The sequence below is a fragment of the Brachyistius frenatus genome, unplaced genomic scaffold, assembly GCF_029030835.1.
Source record: "Brachyistius frenatus isolate BFR_SWC_R1_liver_20210118 unplaced genomic scaffold, ASM2903083v1 Contig_20, whole genome shotgun sequence".
NCBI classification, from domain to species: Eukaryota; Metazoa; Chordata; class Actinopteri; family Embiotocidae; genus Brachyistius; species Brachyistius frenatus.
Window position 1 is genome coordinate 88,364 of NW_027210619.1, and position 24,137 is coordinate 112,500.

Below are 24,137 nucleotides of genomic sequence, written 5' to 3' on the forward strand. Positions count from 1 at the left end.
AATATCCTCATGTTTGAAGTCCAGTAATGGCCAAAGTAATGGTTAAAACATGTCTAAAAGCTGTCCATAAGAGGTGGTAAATGAACAGTGAAGAGCGAGTAAGTCCTGCTGTTACTGTGAATAATGAAAAAGAAAAATGTTAAGATTGCATAAACCCTTTTTGGAAAAGAAAAGAAACACATGCTTGGATTTAAGATTTATTGTTCCAATCTTCCTTTTGACAAGAAAACAGACTTTGAGGATGAAGACTAACCGATGAGTTTGGCAAACATAATGCTATCTTGGGCATTATGTTTGGCTGGAGTTGTTGGAGTGTATACTTTCCTAAATCCAATAAAAAAAAAATTAAAAAAAGCAGAAGAGAGCTGCTAAATATTACTTTAAACTTTTGATGTCGCAGCACGGTATAATATTGTTTAATGTGCTACATGGCCTTGGAAATAACAATAAAGGCGGTGGGACGGCATACAGTGTGGGAAGTTAAATTAGAAAAGGGGAGGATGGTTGGTGCTTCAAATAAGAAAGTCCTCATCTTGCTAAAATATGACTCAATGAACCACATTCAGCTGTGAGCATTTGACTCAAAATTACAATTAAAGTTCCTATTAGGATTATATGTTATTATCACTGCTGTTATCAAACTGAGATGAGGCAGCAGAATCCTTACATTCATTCTTCACACAGATTAATGTTTATTCATCCTGAGATCAATTTACCTTGTCCAGTCTGAGATGTTTGTTATTGTGTAAGAGGATCACAGTCATACATCAAAGAAGGGGTGATTGCATGCACCTACTGTGTACAGTGTAGCTGGTAGACAGAGGATCTCAAGCCCATACTTATTATAATCATTTTTAGTTTACCAATGTCTTTTCTTCCCTCCCTCTGCTTTCTCTCTCTGCTTCTGGACCTCTGTCCTGTCTTTTCCTGATATTTGCTATAATTAGAGTGGAAACAGAAAAAGCTCAAAACAAACTCTTTGCTGGACTATCAGTGACTCAAGTAGGCAGTCTTTTGTAGCTACTGTGTTATATAAAGGAAATGACGCAAATGGCCGGGGTTACCACATATCAGTATGAAAAGTATATTAAAAAAAATGTTTTTAAATTAGTAGCACATTTTTATGTTTGCAAGCAGTATACTGCCCCAAAAAACTGCTGAGAGTTCATTTCTTTAAATGCTTTTCCTCGCCTCTTAGTATTGCTGTTATAGGTAGTTAGTACGACGGGCTTTATCTATATAGCACCAAATCACAACAACTTGGGGCACTTAACATAGTAAAGTGCTTACATCAGACCCTTCCAACATTGGAGAAAGGAACCCAACAATTCAACAATTCCCACATGAGCAACAGCTCGAAGGAAACAAATCCTCTTTAACAATAGGAAAACCTCCCTTACAGCTTACAATAAACAGTATTTCAATTCAATTGGATTTATATAGTGCCAAATCACAACAAAAGGGTTCATCTCAGGGTTCTTAACAGAGAATCCTTACAACAAAACTACAACATTATAGTGAGGAAACCAACAATTCCGACATTAGCAACAGCTGAGAGGAAAAAAAACTCCCCTTTAACAGGAGGAAAACCTCCCTGACACTTTACAATAGGGCTAATGAACAGTATTTCAATTCAATTTTGTTTATATAGCATCAAATCACAACAAGTAATCTCAGAGCAATTAACATAGAGTCCTTGGAACAGAACTTTACTTTATGGAGAGCCAAACTGAATAATTTGCCAGCTCTGCTTTCCTGTGAACATATGAAGGTTTTTGTCTGACATACTTTTCGCACTTAATCATTCTGCATGAGTCACTTTAAAAAAAAAAAAAAAAAAAAAAAAAAAAGTCCAGATAAAAGATTTAAGAATAAAAGTTTTCCGTTTCTCCTCACATTACAATCCTCCATCATCTACTCTACTCCTCCAACTCATCCTGCTGGTAACAAACCCATCCCCCAGCCTCCCCGGCATATTAACATGACAGCCGTCAGCACCTCCGTGCAGCGTGGCCTTTGCGCTGCGAGTCTGTAAGGATGCGTGGACGGGTGTGTTACTGTCAAGACGTGTCACCATGGCACGTGTGGTTCAGTCAAGTCTGCGCAAGTTGTGAGCGCAAACATACAGTGTATGCATCAAGACTTTTTGAGTGAGTTTGTGTGAGGTGCACTTCTTTCTGCCATTTCATTATTTTTGGTTCATTGTGCTTTTTACTACAACATATTTAATTAACGCTTGGAGATACCTGTTACTTTTCAGATTACAGTTTTCATGAAGAGCAAACCATTATTTAACAAATCTTCAATTTTATAGATGAAACTATGTAAATGATGTAACTGATACATTTTGATGATAATACGTCTGTATTTTGAATTACAGTGACAGTTCACCACAATTACAACTGATATAAGTCACATAAGCAGGGACTATTTCTGAGGTTCATCCAAAATAAATATGAGATTCAGTTCCCCTTTTGTTTATTGGGGTGCAGCAGTAATATTAGAGACGAATATCTTAAAACCCATCTGAATTGCAACATATCACCAGAAGCCGGCGAGAAAATGTGAATTATAAAATGCAGGACATTTGTTTGGAATACATTTGACTTTTATTTAACGAAAGGATTGAAATCCTTCCCACATTACAGCTCTCTGTGATGTACTTTGGCAAGCATCACCACAGCAACCAAACCCAGACAGGTCTGTGTCTGAGGCTGGCTATTATTGGTCCAATAAAGCCTGAATAACGCAGCGTTGTCTGCTGTTAGCTGCTGTAAGTGAATAAGTGTCCGCATGGATATGACCACCGATGCCATTATCTTCTATGTATTAAGATACAATTTGTCTGTCTCCAGTATGTACGGTATGTCTGTGCATCGTCACACACAACGCTTCACTCAACACCCATTGCTGCTAAAAAAAAAAAAAAAAAATGTTTACTCCCATCATGCACTCTGCCAGTGTTTATCTTTCACCATCACTCCTTTTATTTTGCACTATTTGTCTCACGGTGACACATTTTCCTCTTCTTCTCCCTTAAGCCTGCAATACATGCATGGTCATACGTGCATATACACACACGCATATACACACACATATGCACACACATATGCACACACAACGGATTCAGGATGTGCTGACACGAGGATATTCTTCCTTCCGCATGAGCCTTCCTCTCTAAGCTTCGGGTCAGGATAGAGCACATAGCATCCACATACCAGTTAGAGCTTAAAGACTGGATCTCATTCTCTGAGAGCGACAAATACACAAACAAACACACAGGAAGAAATACACACAAGTGTGCAGTAACACACATTGTCATTATCGGTGACTTTTTCTATGGAAGCCTCTGTTTTCCCCCCACAACACTGGCTAATACTCGTCTTGCCCTCCCTCGTTCCCTCCTGGAACAAAGGTGAAGGGCACAGAAAAAAAGCAGATGAGGGAGGGAAAGAGAAGGAGACTGTAATGGTGATGTTTTTCAATTGGGTTGATTTATGGCTAGCTGTTACCATTATTTTACCATTTGCTCCAGGGGGCTGGAGGAACCAGACTGGATAGCTCAAGCCGGAGGGGGGGCATAGAGAGGAGAGCAGATGAGAGAAAAGGCAAGACACCAGAGACCCAGGAAACGTATAGCAGGAAGGACACGATGCAGAGGAACACGCAGGCTTACAGGAAGAAGACAGGTGGGCTGTGGGGTTGCTCGGCTTCTCAGTGAAGGGGCTCTCAAGGTTCTGGGTTCCCATTAACGTGCCAGTGTTATGATGAGTTCTGCCTGCCCGATGAGAATTTCATGCATCTCATGAGATACGCCTCTGACGAATAATGCATGCACACAGTAACTTAATTTCGGAAGATCTGTGATTCAAATGGTTTAATGAGCACACACTTTGGGCCATTTTATCTCGACAGTGTGAATTTCATACATTTTATAATGAGCCTGAGCTGAAAGAATAAGAGGATGCACTGCTCGGCAGAATAATGCAAGCGCCCCGTAACATTAAGTAAAGACGCTTCAAATCATAGTTTGATAGGAATCGAAGGGTTTTATCTGCACATATTGCATGTGATCAACTTTGACACCCCACATTAATTTGTCTGCATTTGAAAACATCTTTATAATAATCTAGAATTCTAAGTTATGCTTACAATCATATTAACAAAAATATAATAGGCCTTGTAAAAATATGAATATACTTTTTTTTATAATATCAACATTGATAGTAATCAGGGGAACTCTGTAAATTTCAGACCAATGGTATCAAGGAATGTGACTAATAGGCTTACGACGTCTAATAAAACAGTTATGGCTCTTGTGTTTCAAATAGACTTCACAACATTTCATCATTGTCGAACATGACAAAGAACATAACATCGTTTCTAAACAGCAAGTTTTTCCAAATCACCATGCCAGGTAGCTTTCCCTGCAGCTGTGTTCTGAGGTGCATGCTGTTCGGTATAACACCTGCGGTCACCACAGTTTCATTGACCGCGACACCTCTGACACACGCACATGCGCAGGACCCGGCCGCTCCGCCGCAGTTAGTGTCACTCTGTGTTAAGCACAAAGTGAGAGGTTCAGCTTGAGTGATGTGGATGTAAGCTTCACAAGCCCGCCTGTATACACACCTTTGAAAATATAAATTTCACACAGTAGCCTAATGCTGCGGACAGGAGCTCCACAAGCAGCAGGTGACAGACTCGTGTGTGTGTGTGTGTGTGTGTGTGTGTGTGTGTGTGTGTGTGTGTGTGTGTGTGTGTGTGTGTGTGCGTGCGTGCGCTTCAGCTTCAGATCTGCCAGTTACCAACACTTGGACTAATAAATAGACGGTCTCCTAATAGATAGTCTCCTGTCTTGTTAAATGAACGAGCATCACAGAGAGAAACTGTAAGGAGTCCGAAATTGTGCCTTCAACCACCAAATGCGTTACATTGACAATCGGCCACAGAAGGGAGAAATCATGCACTTACCATGAGACATCTTCATAACAACACAACGCGTAGCCTACGTGGTGGTTGAGAATTGACGCATCATTGTGTCGCCGTCCGGGCCCCGTGTTTTCTCAAGTGTCTAAAGCCAACAGGTTCGAGACAACTGGGGGGGGGGAAGAGAAAAAAAAAACCCGCGCTGAGTCTTTGGATACGCCGTGTTCTCTCGCTGTGCATATTGATCCAACCAGCCTGTGCTCTGCCCTCCTGGGGATGATTGCTAAACTCATGTGTAGCAAACGTGGGCAGGTCTCCTCCCTCGTGTCTCTTGATCCGTGTCAAGCCTTTTGTCTACGCCTTCACGAGAGCTTTTAACATCACCTGCATAAGCCCCACTCAGTCTCCACACCTGGACGTCTATGGATCCATTTGGATGATCATGTTATAAATTACCAAAACATGCGCTCCGGATAACAGGAAGTAAAAGTCAGGTCAAGGGTTCAATGCGCCCATTGACTGAATCAGATCACTTGGCTTGGCTTGGCGTTGTGTTAATCTAAAAACTCAGGTTTGTTTTATTTATGCACTGCTTATTTATTTTTTTTTTTTTCGAATTTATAAAGTGTAGAATTCACCTGCTAAACGAAATTCCACAAAATTAAAGATAGATTAAAAATAAAGCGCAGACATTTCTTGGGTGCGCTGGAGGGGTTCCTCCCTCTGCAAGCAGGGCAGAGACAGATAGGAGACCATGCAGGAATAAAAGAGTGAGTGGGAGAAAGATAAAGAGAGGCAGAGGAGACAGCAGACGGGGGACTTAATGAATGTAAAGGCCATAACAATGAGGTGAGGTAAATTGTCCATTAACTCAAGAGTTTCTCATGCGTGTGTGTTGCCTCACCATAACATTCCAATTTAGCAGGTTACACTCTGATGCTTCCTGGCTGGAGACACGCAAAGCGCCTTTAGGATACCAAGTTAGGATGAAGTGAGACAGAAAAGAGTGATTGAGGTGGACAGATAAGAGGCAAACAGAATTATGACAAAGGAGAGAGATGAGGGGAGAGTAAAACAGAGGGAGCAACATGGAGGAAATGTGGTGGCGAGCGATAGATCAGGGGGGAAGATAGAAGAGCCAGAGAGGAATTATTGAAAGTTGAGCAAGAGGGGGAAAATGGATAATTCAGCTAGAGAGTAGGAAATTCACGGGGGGGGGGGGGGAGAGATACCATCAGTTCTTCAGATACAGAGGGAGATAGCCACTGTGGAGGGACAGGATCGAGATTTCAATACAGACCCAAAAGGAACAGCGAGCACCGCATTATCACACAGCAAGAAACACAATTATTACTTTCGACAGCCCCTGAGAGACTGGAACAAAACAACAAAGCTTGGGCAGCCGTAATGCTCTATAAATGACACAACAATTTGGCGGCGGATGGGTGAACTGGACGGGAGGTTAATTTGTTTTAATTGGTCGGCGCAATCACAGAGCGCGATGAGCGAGATAATGATGGAGAGGACAGAATGGCTTCTTAGTCTCACGTAGCCTAACTGGCTAAATTGAGTCTGCCACATCAATGTCATTGAAGTGATCCAACAATGGATACCAAATGTCAGATATCAATTCATTTTTAATGAGTGCTCAGTAACAGATAAGGCGCCTCATCCTACAGAATATTTTCACAGCGCAGCGTTTGATGCCGGTGTCGGCAGGCATTTGGCAGCGTTTTCATACCATAAAACAAACACGAAGGGACACCTGTCATTAGCACTTATAATGAGTCAATTTGGTGTCTTAAGTAGCGCTCAGTGCTGCGCCAGGAATGGCTGGATGCTTTGCTTTGGCCGCTTAGCCGCTAGCATGACTGGGAGTAACGCTTCCTGGAAGGGGTCTCGGTACGAAGACATTTATTCAGCTACAGTGGTCTGAGCAGTTTTGACAGATGTCGAGTCGGACCGATGTGACAAGTCAAGAAATGAGCACAGTTCAAAGGCCATTTATCAGTTCAGCCAAGAACGCGAACAGGAGTGTGTAGTTTGTGTTTGCGTGCACGCTTCCGAGCGCACGTCGGGACGTGTGTGTCGGGAAGGAAGACAGACACACACTGTGTAAAACGGATTAGCTCACTATTATAGAGGAGCTGTCAGATGCCTATAAGACCAAAACACATTTCCCCTCCCGTCTCCCTTTAACCAATGTTGCTTAATCTCCACCCCGATCCGCCTCAGAAAGACTTAAGAGCTGTTACTGATTCCTCTAATGCTTTCAGATGAACTCTATGCTTTGACATGTATTCAGTTAGCTCTGGGGGGGGAAAAAAAAAAAAAAAAAACCACTAAAAGAGCACAGCCTTAAACACTGATGGAGAGGCAGTGGAATATGTGTTTCACCCTCAGTGTTATGGGGGAGGGTCGTTTACGCAAAGGTTATTCATAACCAGCAGCCTGCCGTACTGGAGGCTATCAAACTCTGGCGAGTGTATTAGCAGTTCACCAGACAGGGTTTCTAATCACAGCAGCGCTGCAACGGGCTGCGTGGACTTATAAGGTGTTGGTTCATATGCTACGCCTTGGGGGAGCACTGGGTTAATATTAAGTGTCCATAGATGAGTTATGAATTGCAGTGGAAGTGCTGGAAGAGTTATGTAATTTGTTATCAGCAATAATAGATGTTATCGTCGGTTTGTTTGCGGCAACTGAAAGAAGTGAAACTCATCCCAACAAAACGGCGTTACAGTGAAACACTACAGATTATTATAATGGTTTTCTTAATACGTGTGCAGACAAAATGGTGTCATTAGCTGGTTGACAATATAATTGGTAGGTAATTTTGAAATCCTGAGCAATGAATAGATAATGCAGATGATCTCTGGTGTTTTCACGTCCACGTTTTTAATTAGTGATTTCATTCCTTCACGTCGGTGCGTGCACGATTGGAAGAACACGAGGGTTAAAGTGAGAAATACGACCAGAGAAATGAGCTTTTCGATGCCGTAAAAGATCACGGCCGCAGTTCTTCTATCAACGCGGCCCCTTGCTCTCTAATGAGCCTCACACCTTCAGCCTTGCTTTGCTCGAAAGCAGACATTGCTCATGTTTATTCATGTTATGCCAATATGGGCCACTTCAAAAGATTGTCCGGTTGGCACTTTCAAAAGAGTTGCTTTCCTCTTCTCTCCCTCTCTCTCTCTCTCTCTCTCTCTCTTCCTTCCTGAGTTACAGTAGCTCTCCTTTGGCCCAGCCTGCTGCACCTGTCTCCCTGCCAGGACTCAAGCTTTATTTACCGTAAAGCTTTCACACAGATAAACACAGCAACTCAGCAGCTGCCGTGCATGCACGCTCACATACACACAGGCACACACCAGCTCTCCTGTGCGCACGCCTACTCCCAGATTTTGGCTTATGATCAGAGCAAAACAAAACACGGCTGTTCTACGCTCGCCTGTTTGTTTGATTCCTGTCTTTCTTTTTGTCGATTGTTCCCGCTCAACACACCTTCCTGGTTTTTCTTCTTCCACTTCAGTTTTTTAACTGCGTCCCTTTCATCCTCAATCTTCTCTCTGGCGTACACGTGTGTTCCCGTGAGAAAGGAGTGTCCTGAGCTGGAGTAGGTGGAGGCAGAGAGTCAGAGACCCACCCCCCCTCCCCTCCCCTCGTGACAGCTAATCGATGTGTTTGGGTTTCCCCCCTGCGGCTTTTACGCAGGCAGCTTTAAAGGTGAGCCCGATAGAGCTTCCTCCTTCCTCAATGAGGGCATGGAGAAAACCAGCCGTCCTAAGCCTGGCAGATTAGCTAGCCACCGGAGGACTTTACACCTTTCTGCTGAGCTATCACTTCCTATTTTCTCTACCCCACACCCCCTCCCCCCCTCCGCCCTGCCTCCAACATCCCCTCGCTAAAGAAGAGCCTCAGAGGATACAGTTGTACACACACACTTCCCTTTATTAACATAATTTTGAATTTGGGTTTTCTCTTAAAATAGGTTATTGTACGCCAGGGTTTTAATATGAAAGCCACTGTGGAAGCGCAAATCAGGTTGTAATGGTGTGGTCTCCCTCGAAAGGAACCCCATGTTGTCTCTGCTCGGCAGCAACACACTGAGTGAGATGGATACATGGAGGCAGCAAAGATGATGGCCCAGAGGTAAGCATTTAGATGAATTAGACGCACGCACGCACGCACACACACACACACACACACACACACACACACACACACACACACACACACACACACACACACACACACACACACACACACACACACACACACACACACACACACACACACTACAGTCATCCAAAATGGTACATTGATCTGTGCAGCAGCATGGCCCGTCAGGCCTGATTGCCAAATGAAAACAAAGGCTGCATGTACAGTGCTGACACGCACCATCGGTCACAGATAGCCTGCGGTCCCAACGATTACTTGCTGTATGTAAATCTATTGAGCAATAAGGCATGTTATCCCCTTATGAAACACTGTTGTTATTATCATTGACAGAATATCACTGGCAAGTCCAACTGCAAGCAACTGATTATGTCCCATTTAGACTGATGGCAAAATTGGAAAATGGTGATATCAGGAGGTTGAGCTTACACCATTATTCAGGCAGTGCAAATGAAGGCTGCATGTTTTCTCCTCATTTCTCAGAGTGGACCAAATGTCTGTGTGTGTGTGTGTGTGTGTGTGTGTGTGTGGGGGGGGGGGGGGGGGGGGGGGGGGGGGGGGGGGGGGGGGGGGGGGGGGGGGGGGGGGGGGGGGGGGGGGGGTGTGTGTGTGTGTGTGTGTGTGTGTGTGTGTGTGTGTGTGTGTGGTGCCCCCCCCCCCCCCCCCCCCCCCCCCCCCCCCCCCCCCCCCCCCCCCCCCCCCCCCCCCCCCCCCCCCCCCCCCCCCCCCCCCCCCCCCCCTTATGACATTAACAGGACTCATTGCTGGGCAAACAATATATAACTGCGAATTAGCAAGATGAGATACAGTATATTTAATCTCAATGAGAAATAACTGGGATCGTGAATCCGATTTAACCCCCACATCTTGTGTTATGATACATTATGGATATTAATCTTAACAGCAGCATTAGAGGTAATATTTTACATAAGTAATGGTTGAAAAAAACGTGTAATCTGAGAGGGACACTCGTAGTTGACAATTACCACCCAACTCTGGCCTAAGGAGCATTTTAGCTCCATTCAGCTTGTTGTGTCAGCTTTACTGTTCTCATTCTCGCCTCTCTCATCAATGTTGCTTTCACACACAGCAGGAAGCTGTTTTCTGCACAAAAACCTGGACACTACCTGCTCAGCACCAAGAAACTGATGGCCCCTTGTTAACTGGTGGCAGAATGGATCATTTGGCAGCTAAGGAGACACATATCTCCCTTAGGAATGAATGAAGGCCAAAAACAAACAAAAAAGTAAAACGAGATAAATGTTGGACATATTCGTCAGGTGGCCAGAAACATGATTCTGAAGGAATTTTGCTCACTATATGCTGTTTAAACATGTTGCTGTTTTCTAGACTGCCAAATTAACTTCAAAAGATAACAAATGTGTTTGTTTGGAGTTTGTTTCCGCTGCTCCCAAGTGGCCAAAACAATCAGTTATTGCAGGTTTAGATCACTCAGAATCAATTTAAAGTACGTAGCACCTGGTATTTAAGACCTACAATCTATTCTTAATCCCCAATTTCCTCACTAATACCCAGTGTTTAACAGCTTGAACCAGGCAGCTTTTAAGTGAAACACACAATATGTTGTGTCCCAGGTTATCTCGCTGACTTTCTTATGCTATTTCCTGCTACTGACCTGCAAACAGCTGAGCTGAGGCTGACTGCAGGTACTAATAGGCTGTTTTTTCTGCGGTGGATCATTTGAGTGTGTGTGCTCTCTCAGCCTGTTTTACTTTGGATCAAAGACTGTCTCATGAGCAGTCTGGGATCCTTTGTGCCTCTAAGCATGACCACAGCTCTACTTGTGAGAAGTACATTGATTCTGGCATCTACCACACACCAACGCTAACCGTGACATTGGCAGAACCCACCGATGGAAACCCTTCATAGTAAGCTTTCATCGTGCCTTGAATTCAGAGGAATCATAAACGCACACAGGCAGCACAATGCGGCGCTCATATCACCAGATCACTCATCTTAACACCTACGTAAACAACACCTACACAGCATTCATACTGCACGTAGAAGCATGGTACGTAAAAAGATGGTGCACGTGCACCAATAAACCAATGCTTATGTATTATCAAAATACAATATGCTTGATGGAGCGGTGTGTAGGATTTAGTGGCACCTAGCAGTGAGGTTGCACAACACAATTAACAGAACACCCCTCACCTCACCTCGCTTCCCCTTTCTGTGAAACTCAAGAAAAACTCCATCTCGAGCAGTAGTCGGGTTTCTATCCAAATGTCTAACAAATTGTATCCGAATTATCATGAAATCTGTAAAAAAAAAAATAAAAAAAAAATAAAGGGAATTTATGCAAGTTTCCATCTACGACTGTAATAGTAATATTAGCAATTGGTTCATCGAGCTCAGCAGTATGTGATGCTAATTTTCCAGTCAGGTGCAATCATACCACATCAGAGGAAGAGGGCACAAAGAGATGATGTCATTAAAGGAGCGTCAGTCAAATCTCAAGAGAAGAAAAACAACATCAGAAAATTGTGATGAAAGCTTGGTGACAGCACACACTGGGCAATGGAAATGGAGACGTGAACAACTAATATTATAGTTCCAGTGGAGCATAAATGTGAGTGAGTAAAGTCTTTTTTATTACTGTAAGTCATAATTTATTAGTAATGTAATCGGTTTTCATTGCATTGAATCACATTTACCTTTTATCGATACACCAACTTTGTCACCTCCCTCAAACATACAAAATCGTTGTGTTTTGAGACTTTTGGGGGAATTTTTCAGTGTTTCCACTTGAGATTTTTTTTTTTGTATGTGCAAATTGTAATTGTATAGAAACAGATGGATGGAATCACACCTGGTGTTTGCTGTGTTCATTCTGGGCTACTTGAGGAACATAGGCTCTGTGGAAGAGGAACCGCTCCCTATGTGGATATGAAGGGGTCATTCTAAAGTGAAAAAAAACAAAGTGATTCTTAGCCTCAGGTATTTATCAATGAATGAAAACACAATGAATATTATATTTCATTCCTGCCAGTAGATTGCTCTAAATCCCACACAGTGGTCCTTTAAGCTCAAAAACACCTAAACCTTGTCAATCCTCTGTATTCAAATGTTGTTGTTGTTGGTTTTTTTCACTGCAGTGATATACAGGAGAGTACTTGCTCCATTACTTGAGCGTTAGACTTTAATTCCTGAACAGGTGAATAGCTCAGGAGGACTTGGAAACAAACTGGTCGACAACTCTGTAGATTACATCAAGTATCATATGAGCCAGAGACAAAATTGTTTTTCATTGTAACTGAGCCTTTTGGATGATGTGCTGCAATTGTTAGCTTAAGCGAAGTAGAAGGCTATTGCCTCTGGAAAGGTGTCAAGAGTGTAAAGAGTTCCTTTTCCATAGCGAAGCATTTTTTTTCTTTATGTCACGTACACCTCCATGTGAGCTTAATTATAGTCAACACTTCCTTCCCTCGGTGTGTTAACTTACATTATTCACCGGTTACCATTTTACATCCCAGCTAATTTGAAAGTTATGCCTCAAAAAGGCAATGACGCAGATAATATTCTGCTATTTAATGACACTTCTGTGTATGTGGTTGCAACAGTGGGTAACAGCTTGGGGTCGTCATTGCAGCAAAGTTTAGGACTCAGCGGGAAAAAAATAGTGCCATATTTTCTAGACCCACCGCACGTTTGAGGAAATCTAAAGTGCATAAAACCACAAATGAGTTAATTAATCACATCTGTTATAAAAAAAAAAATATTTTTTAATTCAGCTATAATGACATAATGTGAGCCCATTTGGAGTATTATGTTTCATTGAGTCAATTAAATATGTAGCAGTTTAAAAATCAGGCAGTATCCCATGATCAACTGCCGCATCACCATTTGACAGAAGCAGCTGAGCTGGAACTGACTCGCATGTTAATACTCCTGATTGGTGCAGCTGATTACAGGCTCTTGACTCACTATCCCAAAATACCAGTGTTGCGGAAAGACCGAGAAATGGGGCAAAATATGAAGTCATGATGAAATTTGGCCTCAAGCTAAGTTTTTTAGGAATGAGAGCAAGAATCGACGTCTTTTGCATTTAATGTGTAATAAATGTATATCAATGGGCCACGGTTTGGGCTGCTTAAACTTGTTAATGACTGATGGGAAAACCTGAGTGGCTGAGAGTATAGTGAGTATCAGTGGACTACAAGAGAGGATAAATGTGTCAAATAGTGACAACCTTCATTGGAGGTGAAATTAACTTTTAAAGATTCTTTTGAGGGGGATATTTGATGGAAATGTTATAATATTAGAAAACTATTATCCTTATAAAATGTTATATTGCTGTTTAAACCAAAACCTTCCGGTGTGTGATTTTAAAAGTTCTACAATGAAATATACTTTTATAATTGGGATATTTTCCTAACAAAGTGACTTTTAAAAAAAAATTATCCAGATTGTAGACTTCACATTTAAGATGAAAACGTCAGACAAATCTCACATGATTATAGTACGAGTTGGTGCAGCTTTGGTAAACAACTGAGAACATGTTGGCTCTTTAATCAAGATGTTTGTGGATATGCCTAGATTCATGAGAGTTACGGGTTTTTGATTTGTTTTGATTTGTTTTGTTTTGTTTTGATTTGATTTGTTTTGTTTTGTTTTGTTTTGTTTTGTTTTGTTTTGTTTTGTTTTGTTTTGTTTTGTTTTGTTTTGTTTTGTTTTGTTTTGTTTTGTTTTGTTTTGCATGGTTTGTATATTTTTTTTATCTTCCAAAAAAGATGTTTGCAACACTCAGCTTTAATTGCCCATAATGTCTAAGCAAAGATGTTTCTATCGATGCCTGGTACAAAACCTAAATTATGAACATACTGTCCCATTTAAGTCACGAGTGAAACTTGAAACTAGAAACTTCCGTAAAAAGACTTTCAGTGTTATGTTCAGGTACACTGCCATTAGCTACAGAAACAGGCAGGTTTTAAATGGCTTTAATTGTTATGTAATTAAGGTGAAACTGAAAACTACATCCTTATGGTGTTTTATTGTACATAATACAGCATATAATGATTTAAGACCTACACTTTTTTCGTAAATGTTGTGTTTTTGAGATGGGATGTTTTTTGTGACAGATTGTATTTGTAGATAGAAGAGAGTTCTTTGTTTGAAATGTAATGTTTTATGTAAAACGTTTCTGGCAGATCTAGTTTTAGACCTGCACTGGCTAACTGCATTTTGTTTGTTTCAGTATGTACCATACATGTTTAAGGACCATATGAAACAGGTCCACAACAGATACGTGTTGAATCTTACAGAGCTAAACTGTGTCACACCAGATCTGATGATAAGTGCCATTAACAAAGTGTCAGCCAAACTGCTGCTCAGCGGGAGCAGCCGTGAAAACGTTGAAATGTAAAACAGACTCACCAGACCGAGGATGACAGTGCTGTTACCTGAATGACTTTCAAACAATTTTTCCACACAAAAGCAGTTATATAGAATTGTAGAAGAGTTGATTAGCAGTACAAGATTGCACTCAGAGAGCTTCAGCTTGTACTATAATAATAATAATAATAATAATAATAAAAAATTCTGTAGTCAGACTGTCTAATTATGGGGTTTTCAAACATATTCACAAAAAGGCACAATAAACACATACCGGTCGACTACAATTTACAAATGTGCAATTGTTTATACTGTGATGCCTGCTGATAGTGCAATCTCTAATCACAGTAGTCATTCCTACAGTAAGCCTTCATACGCCTACCAAAAAATAACAGTAAAACCAGCTTCACTTATTTTGCAGCATGACCCCCTCAGGCCTCCTCAGGGGTCGGCAGACAGGTTTGATCGGTGATTGCGGTATGACATCCCCGCTGAGACTCTGCGCTACGGGCTTCGCCTGCTTAGTAACTGATTAGATTAAAAGGTACACTGTTTCACTCAGAAATGTATTTTCTCATCTCCTGATACACAGACTGACACCATTTGACAGATGAATATGGTTATTACCCTTGAGGCAGGCAAACACTTGTTATTGTGGAATATTTGTAAACAGTGTAGTGAAATAAACTTCTATTTTTAGTTTGAAAAAACTGTACATTCGTTAATAAAAGTTTAACTTTCCAAAGTTCGCAAAACAAATGTGAACATATGCCAACTCACTGACTTATGTCAGCCTAATTAGAACAAGTTTTCTATTTTGTCTTAATTATTTCACTGTGTGATTTAAGGTTAATTCTGCCTGCTAACAAACTTTCCCAAGATGCATTTCATTGACTACAACAAGTAAATGAGGCGAGCTGGACCAACCGTAGCTGAGGCTTAAAACATGACGCGGGTGGTGACATAATCTTGCCCTCTGGTAAGAATTCAGAAAATGACATAGACTTAATGAGCACTCATGCCATCATGAAAACAACACGCAACACTACCCAGAATGCTTCTCTCCATCTCTGGCATATTCCTTTGAGGACAGGTCCTGAGATGACTTCATATCAGGCTTATCAGCCTTTTGTCACTCACATGAGGCAGCAGCAGTCCAGCAGTGAAACACTATAGCTGCGACTTTCTGAGCCTCGCCCAGCCGGCTGATTAGAGCCGGGTCGAGACTGATCACCTGAGCCTGTGACCGTCTCACAATTACACTGATAGAATACTGACCTTTTCTACTAATGCTAATGCAGGAGGGCGTCAGAGCTGCATTTAGTGTTGCCCTGCACATAGGCACTACAGCTCTAAATAACCAGAAACACACAAAGCGCTTACAGTAACAGTACACATATACAAATGATCACACTTCTACCCCAGTTTACACACATTATACACACATTGCTTTTATCTTCTTGCAATCCAGTCTTAATGATTCCATTAACTCAGAGACCATTAGCAGCATTCACTTTATGGCCAGCCAAACAGCCCAGCCGGGAGCACATTATGGAAAGGGCATGTGTTTCCTAATGTCCATTTCTTGTCACCCTCCTCACACACACACACACACACACACACACACACACACACACACACACACACACACACACTCACTCACTCACTCACTCACTCAATCTTATCTTTTTCTCCCCAAGGCCAGCTAGCCTAAAGCCAGCAGGACTGGACAAACAACTAAGCAAACAGGGAAATTTTTTTTGGGCTCCATTAGGCAATGGGAATCAAAGGTTCAGAGCAGACTGCACTGCCTCGCGCTGGTAAAGAAGGCAGAAGAAACTGAAGTGGTGCTCCGTGTTTGAGGAGATTCCATATCCCAAATTAGTCTGTCTCACTTTGGAGCAGGGGCTGTCTGAGACTCTTCTGGGGTGAACTGGCATAAACGAGCCATCACGGTGCATGATAGTAGCCAATCACAGTCCTAAGATGATGAGCAAATGATTGATTCAGCGTTGATAACAGTGTGACAACTATCTATTCCTGCTATGACACTATAAACGGATGCCTTTTTTACAGTGATGAAGCCTGTCCTGCTACACTACAGCAGAGATGAAGAAAGAACAGCTGTTCCCACCACACAACTGTAAGATGATTAATGATGCAAACAATGGGAAAATGTGTTCTTTGCCTTAAAAATAACGTCAAGTGGAAAATCATCAAGGAACGATATTCTCAAGTACAATTAGAAATTAAAATTGTGAAGCAGCAATTAGAAAATTTAACCCGGAGGGAGGATCGGATCGCTGATCTGAAAGGACCTGACTGGTACAAACCGGGGCAACGGGAAGCTCTGCGATTCAGTGTAAAAGGTTATCTTATGAACCATGAACATTTCTGACACAATTTAGAGCAAGTCGAGTGAAATGATTGTACCAACATACTGCCGATGTGAAAAGCACTTAAAAAGGGGAGAGACCAAATGACTCAAACACATAACTGATAATTTGGCGCATCATCTCCATATTTCTGTTTCTGCATGTCTTGATTTAGTGAGCAGAGTGCATGTTTTCTAACATGGATGCTTTCTGACTGGAGCTGTACTGGTTTTAGTGAGTGAGTCACACAGTTGTTTTGTGACCATGGGGCACAGCGGGGGGAGGGCCTAGGGTCAAAGTTCATTTAACATCACTGAAGAAAATACACGAGACCTCCGCTAGATGACAAATGTGCTGCGCAGGAACAGAAACTGAAATGAATGGTTGCCAACTTGGTTTAGGGCTGTTTTAAGCTGCATGTTTGTGCCGTGTGTCACCATTCATTGGTTTTATTTTGTGCCATCAGCTTCAGTTTTTTTTATTTGTTACTCTTATAATACACCATCACTTGCTAAATGTGTCTCTTCTGTTTCTTGCTCCAAGCTAATCTTTAGCTCTGCAGGCAAATGGTTGCTCCTACTGAGAGGAGAGAGGAAATACTTCATATCTCGTAGGAGGGGGGTTGAGCCCAGCCCAACCCAGATATTAGCTCACTACTCTGCCGTGGCTTTCAGACGGTTGTACTTTACTTCCGCTGAGCAGGGCTGGACAGCGGTTTCTGCTGCCTGCTTGTTTTTCCCCTTCTCCCGAGGGGTGGGAGACCATTTATCAGCTACAAGGAAGAACACGCATCGATGTGCAATATAGCCTGGGAATTCAGCTTTTATTACACTTCAAACTGCAAGGTCAACTTGGCAGGAATCCGTGTCAAAGCTGTCAAGCATAAAAACATAAAACAAATAGCCCACGTAAAGGATGCGGTGTAAAACATTAAGGGGCAGATGTCTCCCTGTGACAGTCTTGGTTTATGTTTACATGTGTGCAATCAGGTAATATACAGAGAGTTCCCTGTTTGCTTGTTTTTAGCAGCTTTTGGAGCTGATATTATCAAGTGGAGAAAAGATAAGATGAGTTCAAATTTATGTTACAGGACCGCAGTATTTTTTCCTCAGCATCCTTTTGTGTTTGGCCACTTGTTGTATAAAACATCACACCAACTGTTTCTGCTTTGACTCAGCGGCAAGCAGAGGAGCCATGTTGTGAAGCTTGGACCTTTGTGATAGTGTAATGCAGTCAGTACAGTCATGCCTTTGATGCCATCATATGCCACTCCTCCTTTTCTTCTCTGGGCTGTCTGACAGTGACAAAGGGGATCGGCAGCAGTGTGTTATCAGCGTGCAGCTGCAGTAATCGTATTATTTAGTAATCTTAATTCTGAGAGACTGACCAACAGTGTGAACAAAGCGGGGGCTTGCTAAGCCCATCAGAGTGCTCCCATGGAGCAGAGGTCTTTTCCTGCTTCGCGGCCCCTCTAGACCCATGGACAGCCTTTTCCTTCTGTTTCTCACCCTCCCTCCTCTGCGTCCTCCTCTCTGTTGCTTTCTGTCTCACACTCGCTGTCTCCTCTCTCATTCATCCTCCTTCTGCTCTTCTTCTTCCATTTCCAGAATATTTTTTACTGTCCCTCTCTTGTTTTTCCCTTCCTTACTTATCCCCTCCCACCCCACCTCAATCTTTCTGTCTCTGTAACACTCTGAGCTGGGAGTTTGTGTAATGCCGTTATTCACAGTTCATTGGTCTGTTTGAAGGGACTATCTTGATTGAGCGTCTCCCGGTGCAGGGCCTGGTGACTGTGGGAGTGTATAAAGATGTGGATGTGTCCATGGAGATAGATGGGCTTAGTAATATGCAGGACATTGCAGAGGCTGGGTCTCACTATAGGGTTTCATCCAAGCAACAAATAGCAAGATAAAAGGAGGCTGAAATGATATGCAGCCAGAGTGCAATGCTCAGGGCATTAGACGTGAAATGGAGGCAACAAAGAACTAGTCAGGGAATCAGAGTCGTTCTCATTAGCTGGTTCACCCCCTTCAGTTTTAGCCCCCCATCCTCTTCCCTTCTCACCCTAATGAATACAAGTACACTGACACAGAACCAAAAAGTGCTCTAAAAAGCAAAAATACTCCATTAATTAGTTCAAATTAACCCCAGGACCAAAATGTAGGCGTGCGTGCATACACACACACACGCACACACACGCACGCGCGCGCGCACACACACACACACACAAGAAAAGGCACCTCCTTCGCCACATTCTGACACCACTCTGATGCTGTTGTAAGCTTGGCTGTAAGATCAAAATCTCTTTCTTTGGCAGACACACACACACACACACACACACACACACACACACACACACACACACACACACACACACACACACACACACACACACACACACGCATACACACACATTGCCTGGGGCGGAGGAAGCGCAGGAAAGCAAATCCGCTGTGAAGACACCAGAAAACCAACACTGCAAAGAGATGGACCACATCTGTGTTTCTGCATACATGAGCTAAATACATGCTAATGACATGCGGTGCCCATGTGAAGACATACGTACACACACATAGAAAGAGAGAGAGTCCTACTTACAGAATGAATCAGACGGTATCAGAAGCGCTGTGCCATATTATCGCTGTAGTAGTGAGTCAACACAGGCATCGAGATCTGAGACCACAGAGTTTTAGCACTTCAGCCAAAGGGGGGGATGTCGTGGGGCCAGTCAGAGGAGTTCACACTGTGTCATTGTGGATGAAGACATACAGAAGGAATCTGGAGGAATCCAGTGTTTACACTTGGAGAAAATAATCCCTATTGAACAAGGCAAGAAAAATCAACAATTGATGAAAAGAGAGGTTCAGTTCTGTGTACAAAGAGAATGAAGAATTGATTGGGCTGGTGTTTTTCTTCTCTCTATCTCTTACTTTTGGAAAGAAAGGCAAAAAAACATAACGAGCCCGTCTTGACAAATTGGAAAAAGAAGGGATGAAAAACTAGTCAATCAAAAAGGGGCTCCACCGTTCCCTTTTTGCTGTCTTTTTTCTGCTGTCCTCCGTCTGCCCAACTCTTGTTTTTCAGGGGGATTGCTGAGGGCCTATAAGCAGAGGAACACCGGCATCAGAAAACCAATCGCGGCACCAGACGACGGGAGAGCATAAAAGAGTAAATGACAAGCAGATGAAGGGGAGGATTTCCGACACCTGCTCTCTCCCTCTGTTTCTCTGCCTGCCTCTCTACCTCTGGCCGTCTCTCTTTCTCTCCAACCTGTATTTCCTTTCTAGTAACACCCGCCTCGCCTTGATTTTTAGTGCTTGGGCTTGCCACAGAACTGACCGAGTTGGTTGCAGATGAAGTGAGATACTTCAGAAGGTACAACCACAGGGATCCTCCTCTTCTTCCTCTCTTCTTCTCTGCTTTCTTTCCTTCTCTCTGCCTTCCCCTCACAAGCTGCACAGAATGACAATGAATTGCACGCTGTCTACTGTGCCGGCACTGGATGTCTGCCTGGCTCTCTGCCTGACACCTCGGCTGTGTACCTGTCTTCCTGCCTGTCTGTCTCACCAGCCTCAGAGCTTGTCTGTCATTCAGTACAGCTGTCTGTTTACCAGGCCATCTTTCAGTCTGCCCCCAAAACACTGAGATACAGACCAGGTGGGTGCAGACAGGACATAATCCTAGTCTCCTGCTCAAGTCCCCCCCCTGGTGCAAATCCTGAACCCTCCCCTACCCATTGCGCTAACCAGCCTCAAACACACCACAGACGAATTACAAAGAGACTCTCTGTTGCCAAAAGGATTTTTGGACAATCCTAGTTAATTCTGTTTTTTTTCTTTTCCTGCCTTCTCCGCTTCTTTCTCGTTCTACCTGTTTCCCTGTTTTCAGCTTATCTTCCTCCTTCTCCACTCCTCAGTGCCAGTCTCCTTGCTCGTTATCTATTCTGGACGCTGTGTCCCTCCTCTCTCTCCGTCGCTGAGGGAGGATGAAGAAGAATGGTGCTGCTTCATAATGTATTTCTCCACAATGTGGGAGAAAGATGGTGAAAAAGAAAGAGGGGAAATTGTGGGATAAAGAAAGGAGGTTTTTTGAAATTGTTCCTCTTAAAAAAAAATAAGCCCTCCTCCCCCACAACAAATCAGAACAGAGAGCCTCTCGAGGGGGGATTTTCAATTACTCGCTTTTGCCCACAAGCCAATCTGGAAAAAGCGGCCCGGTTCCGAGGTGTGCACCAAAGTGCCGTAATCTCGATAGGATATCCGGTCGATAAATCCGGACATGTCCAAAAGCTCCATACCATTGCTCAAGCATCACTGCAGCCTATTTCATTTTAGATGAAGTCCATCAAGCTCAATTGTATGCTCAACACGCTGACTGGTTTGTTATACGTCGAATCCTCTGAGGCCTGTCGCCCTCTGCTTATCTCTACTTCCAGTAGACGGCTCCTGGCATCACAGTCTGGCCTGTCCAGCCTCAACTCTGCCGGCACAGCCCTCGCTGGGATGGTTTGAGCTGATGGCTGGAGATGGTGAGGGTAGTTAGGTGTGGAAAGCTAGTCGCTGGAGGGTGGATGTTGGCTTCCATGCTGCCCATTTGTTGTCCATCTCTGCAAGGCTTCAGACCCTGGAAGGAGAGGAAGAGGTAAAGTAGAAGAGAGAGTGAGAGTGCACGAAAGGTTAGCATGGTGACATTTATGTCATTCTGCCTTATCGCATATGTCATTCTCCTCCTCGTCACACTCCACCCTGCTTGTCGTCCTGCTGTCTATTCCGTCCTTGTCACTCTTCCGTCGACTTTGCTGCTTGTTTGCTCCTTCCTCCTCTTCACTCACTCTATGATTTGATCCTTTCACTCTCACCCAACAAGCTCATCTTCAAACACTCCCACCATCACGTCTCTCCATTATCCCCTCTATCCAATTTAGCATCTTCACCTCTCCTGCTTTCATCCAATCGTTTCTGCTCTCTTTTCCTTCAAATCCAACATAGCTGTCCATCATGCTCCACAAGACGCATCTGAGGGAGCACACAGAAGGACGGCGAGAGACCTCTGACTGGTGAATGTGCCTGAGGCAGGTGGAGGACTGCAGCTCAGGCTCATAGCACTGATCAGGAGCAAGTGGACATACTTCACTGGTCTGGAGTAGGGCTGTCACATTTCATTCAAAATTCAAACTTCAGCTTGAACACAGGAGAAATTCAATACTCACTATTCAATATTTGCCGTGTAGAAAACACACGGTCTGTGTGAACCATCGCATGCCCCGCTGCCCTCAGTAAACTACACAGTTCTTGTTCTTGTGTCGTGCTGAATGGATAATTATGACACCAAACCATGTGAGATGTAATGAGAAGAAGCATTTTGTATTTGGCACCATAGATGGAAACATTTGTAGGTAATACTCTTAAAAATACAGTTGCCTTTGAGTGATGTTAACTCGTCACTCAGGTGACGCAGTGGAGGAACCACGAATGAACAGAAAAAAAATTAATTAATGCCACCATATATTACACTTAGGCTACATGGGTCGCGTTTAGATTAATTGTGCAGTTATAGTAAAGACAGAAAACATGGCAATTTTTAACAATATTGGAGTTTTAACAAACGTATGTCTCATTTTGCATAAAACTATACGTTCCTGATTTATTCCTCCGTAGTTACTGAAACACGTGCTACTGATGTGTTGATCTCTACAGTTCATACTTTTCATTTGGGTTTGTATAAATTCTGCTTTCTGTTCCTTTTTTTTTTTTTTTATCATAAAACAGGTCTCGAAGCTACTGTAAATGAATATAATGAAATGGCAAAAACACAGAGAAACACATACGGCTAATATTTAGTTACTGTGCCGGTTGGACCAGCATCTTTGGACTTCCGTAAGTTTGTGATGTCACGCTGACGTCACATGCCCGCCCTCAGCGCGGCCCACTTTCGAACTTTTTATGTCGAAGAAAACATAAACCGATCACTACATTACGGGTCTGGTCAGCTAGAAGACCAAAGACAACCTCCTGCTGAATTGGCCGTGTGTCACTCAGAAAAGAGCCAGCAAATCAGAAGGGCATCATAAGGACACAGACATCAGAGCTTGAAAATGGAGACGTTAAACTGCAGAGGATTTTTGATGCTTAAAACCAGAAAAATATGTTCTTGTGAATTTCAAGGCTGCAAATAAAATACCAGAAAAGTGCCAAATATGGGACCTTTAAAGCAGTGTTGTTCCAATATATATCACTGTTGTCTGCAGCAATATTCTCAGTTTGCCATGCCCAAATTTCCATGTTCAAGAAAAATATTTTATATTTGGAAGTAGTACAAAGAACTTCTTTTATGTTTAGAATTGACTCGTGACAGGCATGCTGACAGCATTTAATGTATGTAAAAAATAATGGGGTAATTACAACTGATAAAGTCTTGTTTATACTTTGAATCATTTTTAAATTATACAATGCATATTACCACATTTATATAACTCTTTATATTGTGCCAAGACATATGCGTAGATCCCTTCAAACGACAGGTACGCATGTAGATGACAGATGGTAAAACTAATGTTGAGCGAAGACAGACTTGGATGCCTGCTGAGATATATTTTTTTTCATTTGACAACAAATCACATCACCTTTTGTCAAACAGATTACATATATCTAAAAATAGCAGCACAGTGTCAAGTCTCACCCAACAGGTAGTCTTGCCTTTGTTACTATGCAACAGTTTGCACCTGTTGAATATAAGAAAGTCTTTTCTTTTTTTGTATTCTTTTTTATAAAGCTCACTGCTTGCAGCTAAGTGATGGATCCCTTCTTAATTTAAGTGAAGAGTGTGTGTTTCTTTAAAAAGTAATATCAGTTCATGCTTTAACAGTACTGTCTCTTTTAACAGAACAAAATCATTAAATGGGTTGTGTGAGCCCTTCTGTTTTCTGGAGTCCAGTCAGATAATGGTCCATTTACAATGGTGGCCATGCAGTTCATCAGCTCCAATCAATGCTACTGTGTAGATAGATATGACCCTGCTGTGACACTCATATTCTCCAAGGGCCATTTAGGATCAGACCCTGTATGTGTTGGCTCACCGGTTAGGTTAGTGGTCAGTGTCTGCTATGTGTGTTTGCATGTCTGTGTGTGTGCATGTGTGCGTGTGCATGTGTGTGTGTGTGTGTGTGGGGGTATGAACAGCCTTTGTTGGCGCCATTAGCATGCTATGGTGTTGCAGGTGTGAAAAGATGTAGGTGGGTGTGAATTGGTGTCCAGAAGGTATGTCAGCAAGGAGTGGAAAGATGGGGTGCTGGTGTGTGTGTGT

The 24,137-nt window shown here is 42.7% G+C and overlaps 1 protein-coding gene across 6 annotated transcripts in view; it reads right to left on the reverse strand.

Moving 5' to 3' along the window:
• Window positions 1–24,137, reverse strand: part of grik5 (glutamate receptor, ionotropic, kainate 5) — a 91,434-nt gene that overhangs the window by 65,444 nt on the left and 1,853 nt on the right. For 3 of the 6 annotated variants that reach the window (XM_069695576.1, XM_069695579.1, XM_069695578.1), the window contains exon 3: window positions 19,434–21,458. The gene's annotated coding sequence lies outside the window, so the exon portion shown is untranslated. Of the gene's footprint in view, window positions 1–4,974; window positions 5,025–19,433; window positions 21,459–24,137 lie in introns of those variants that run through there. The other 3 variants (XM_069695574.1, XM_069695573.1, XM_069695575.1) reach the window with 3 other exon arrangements.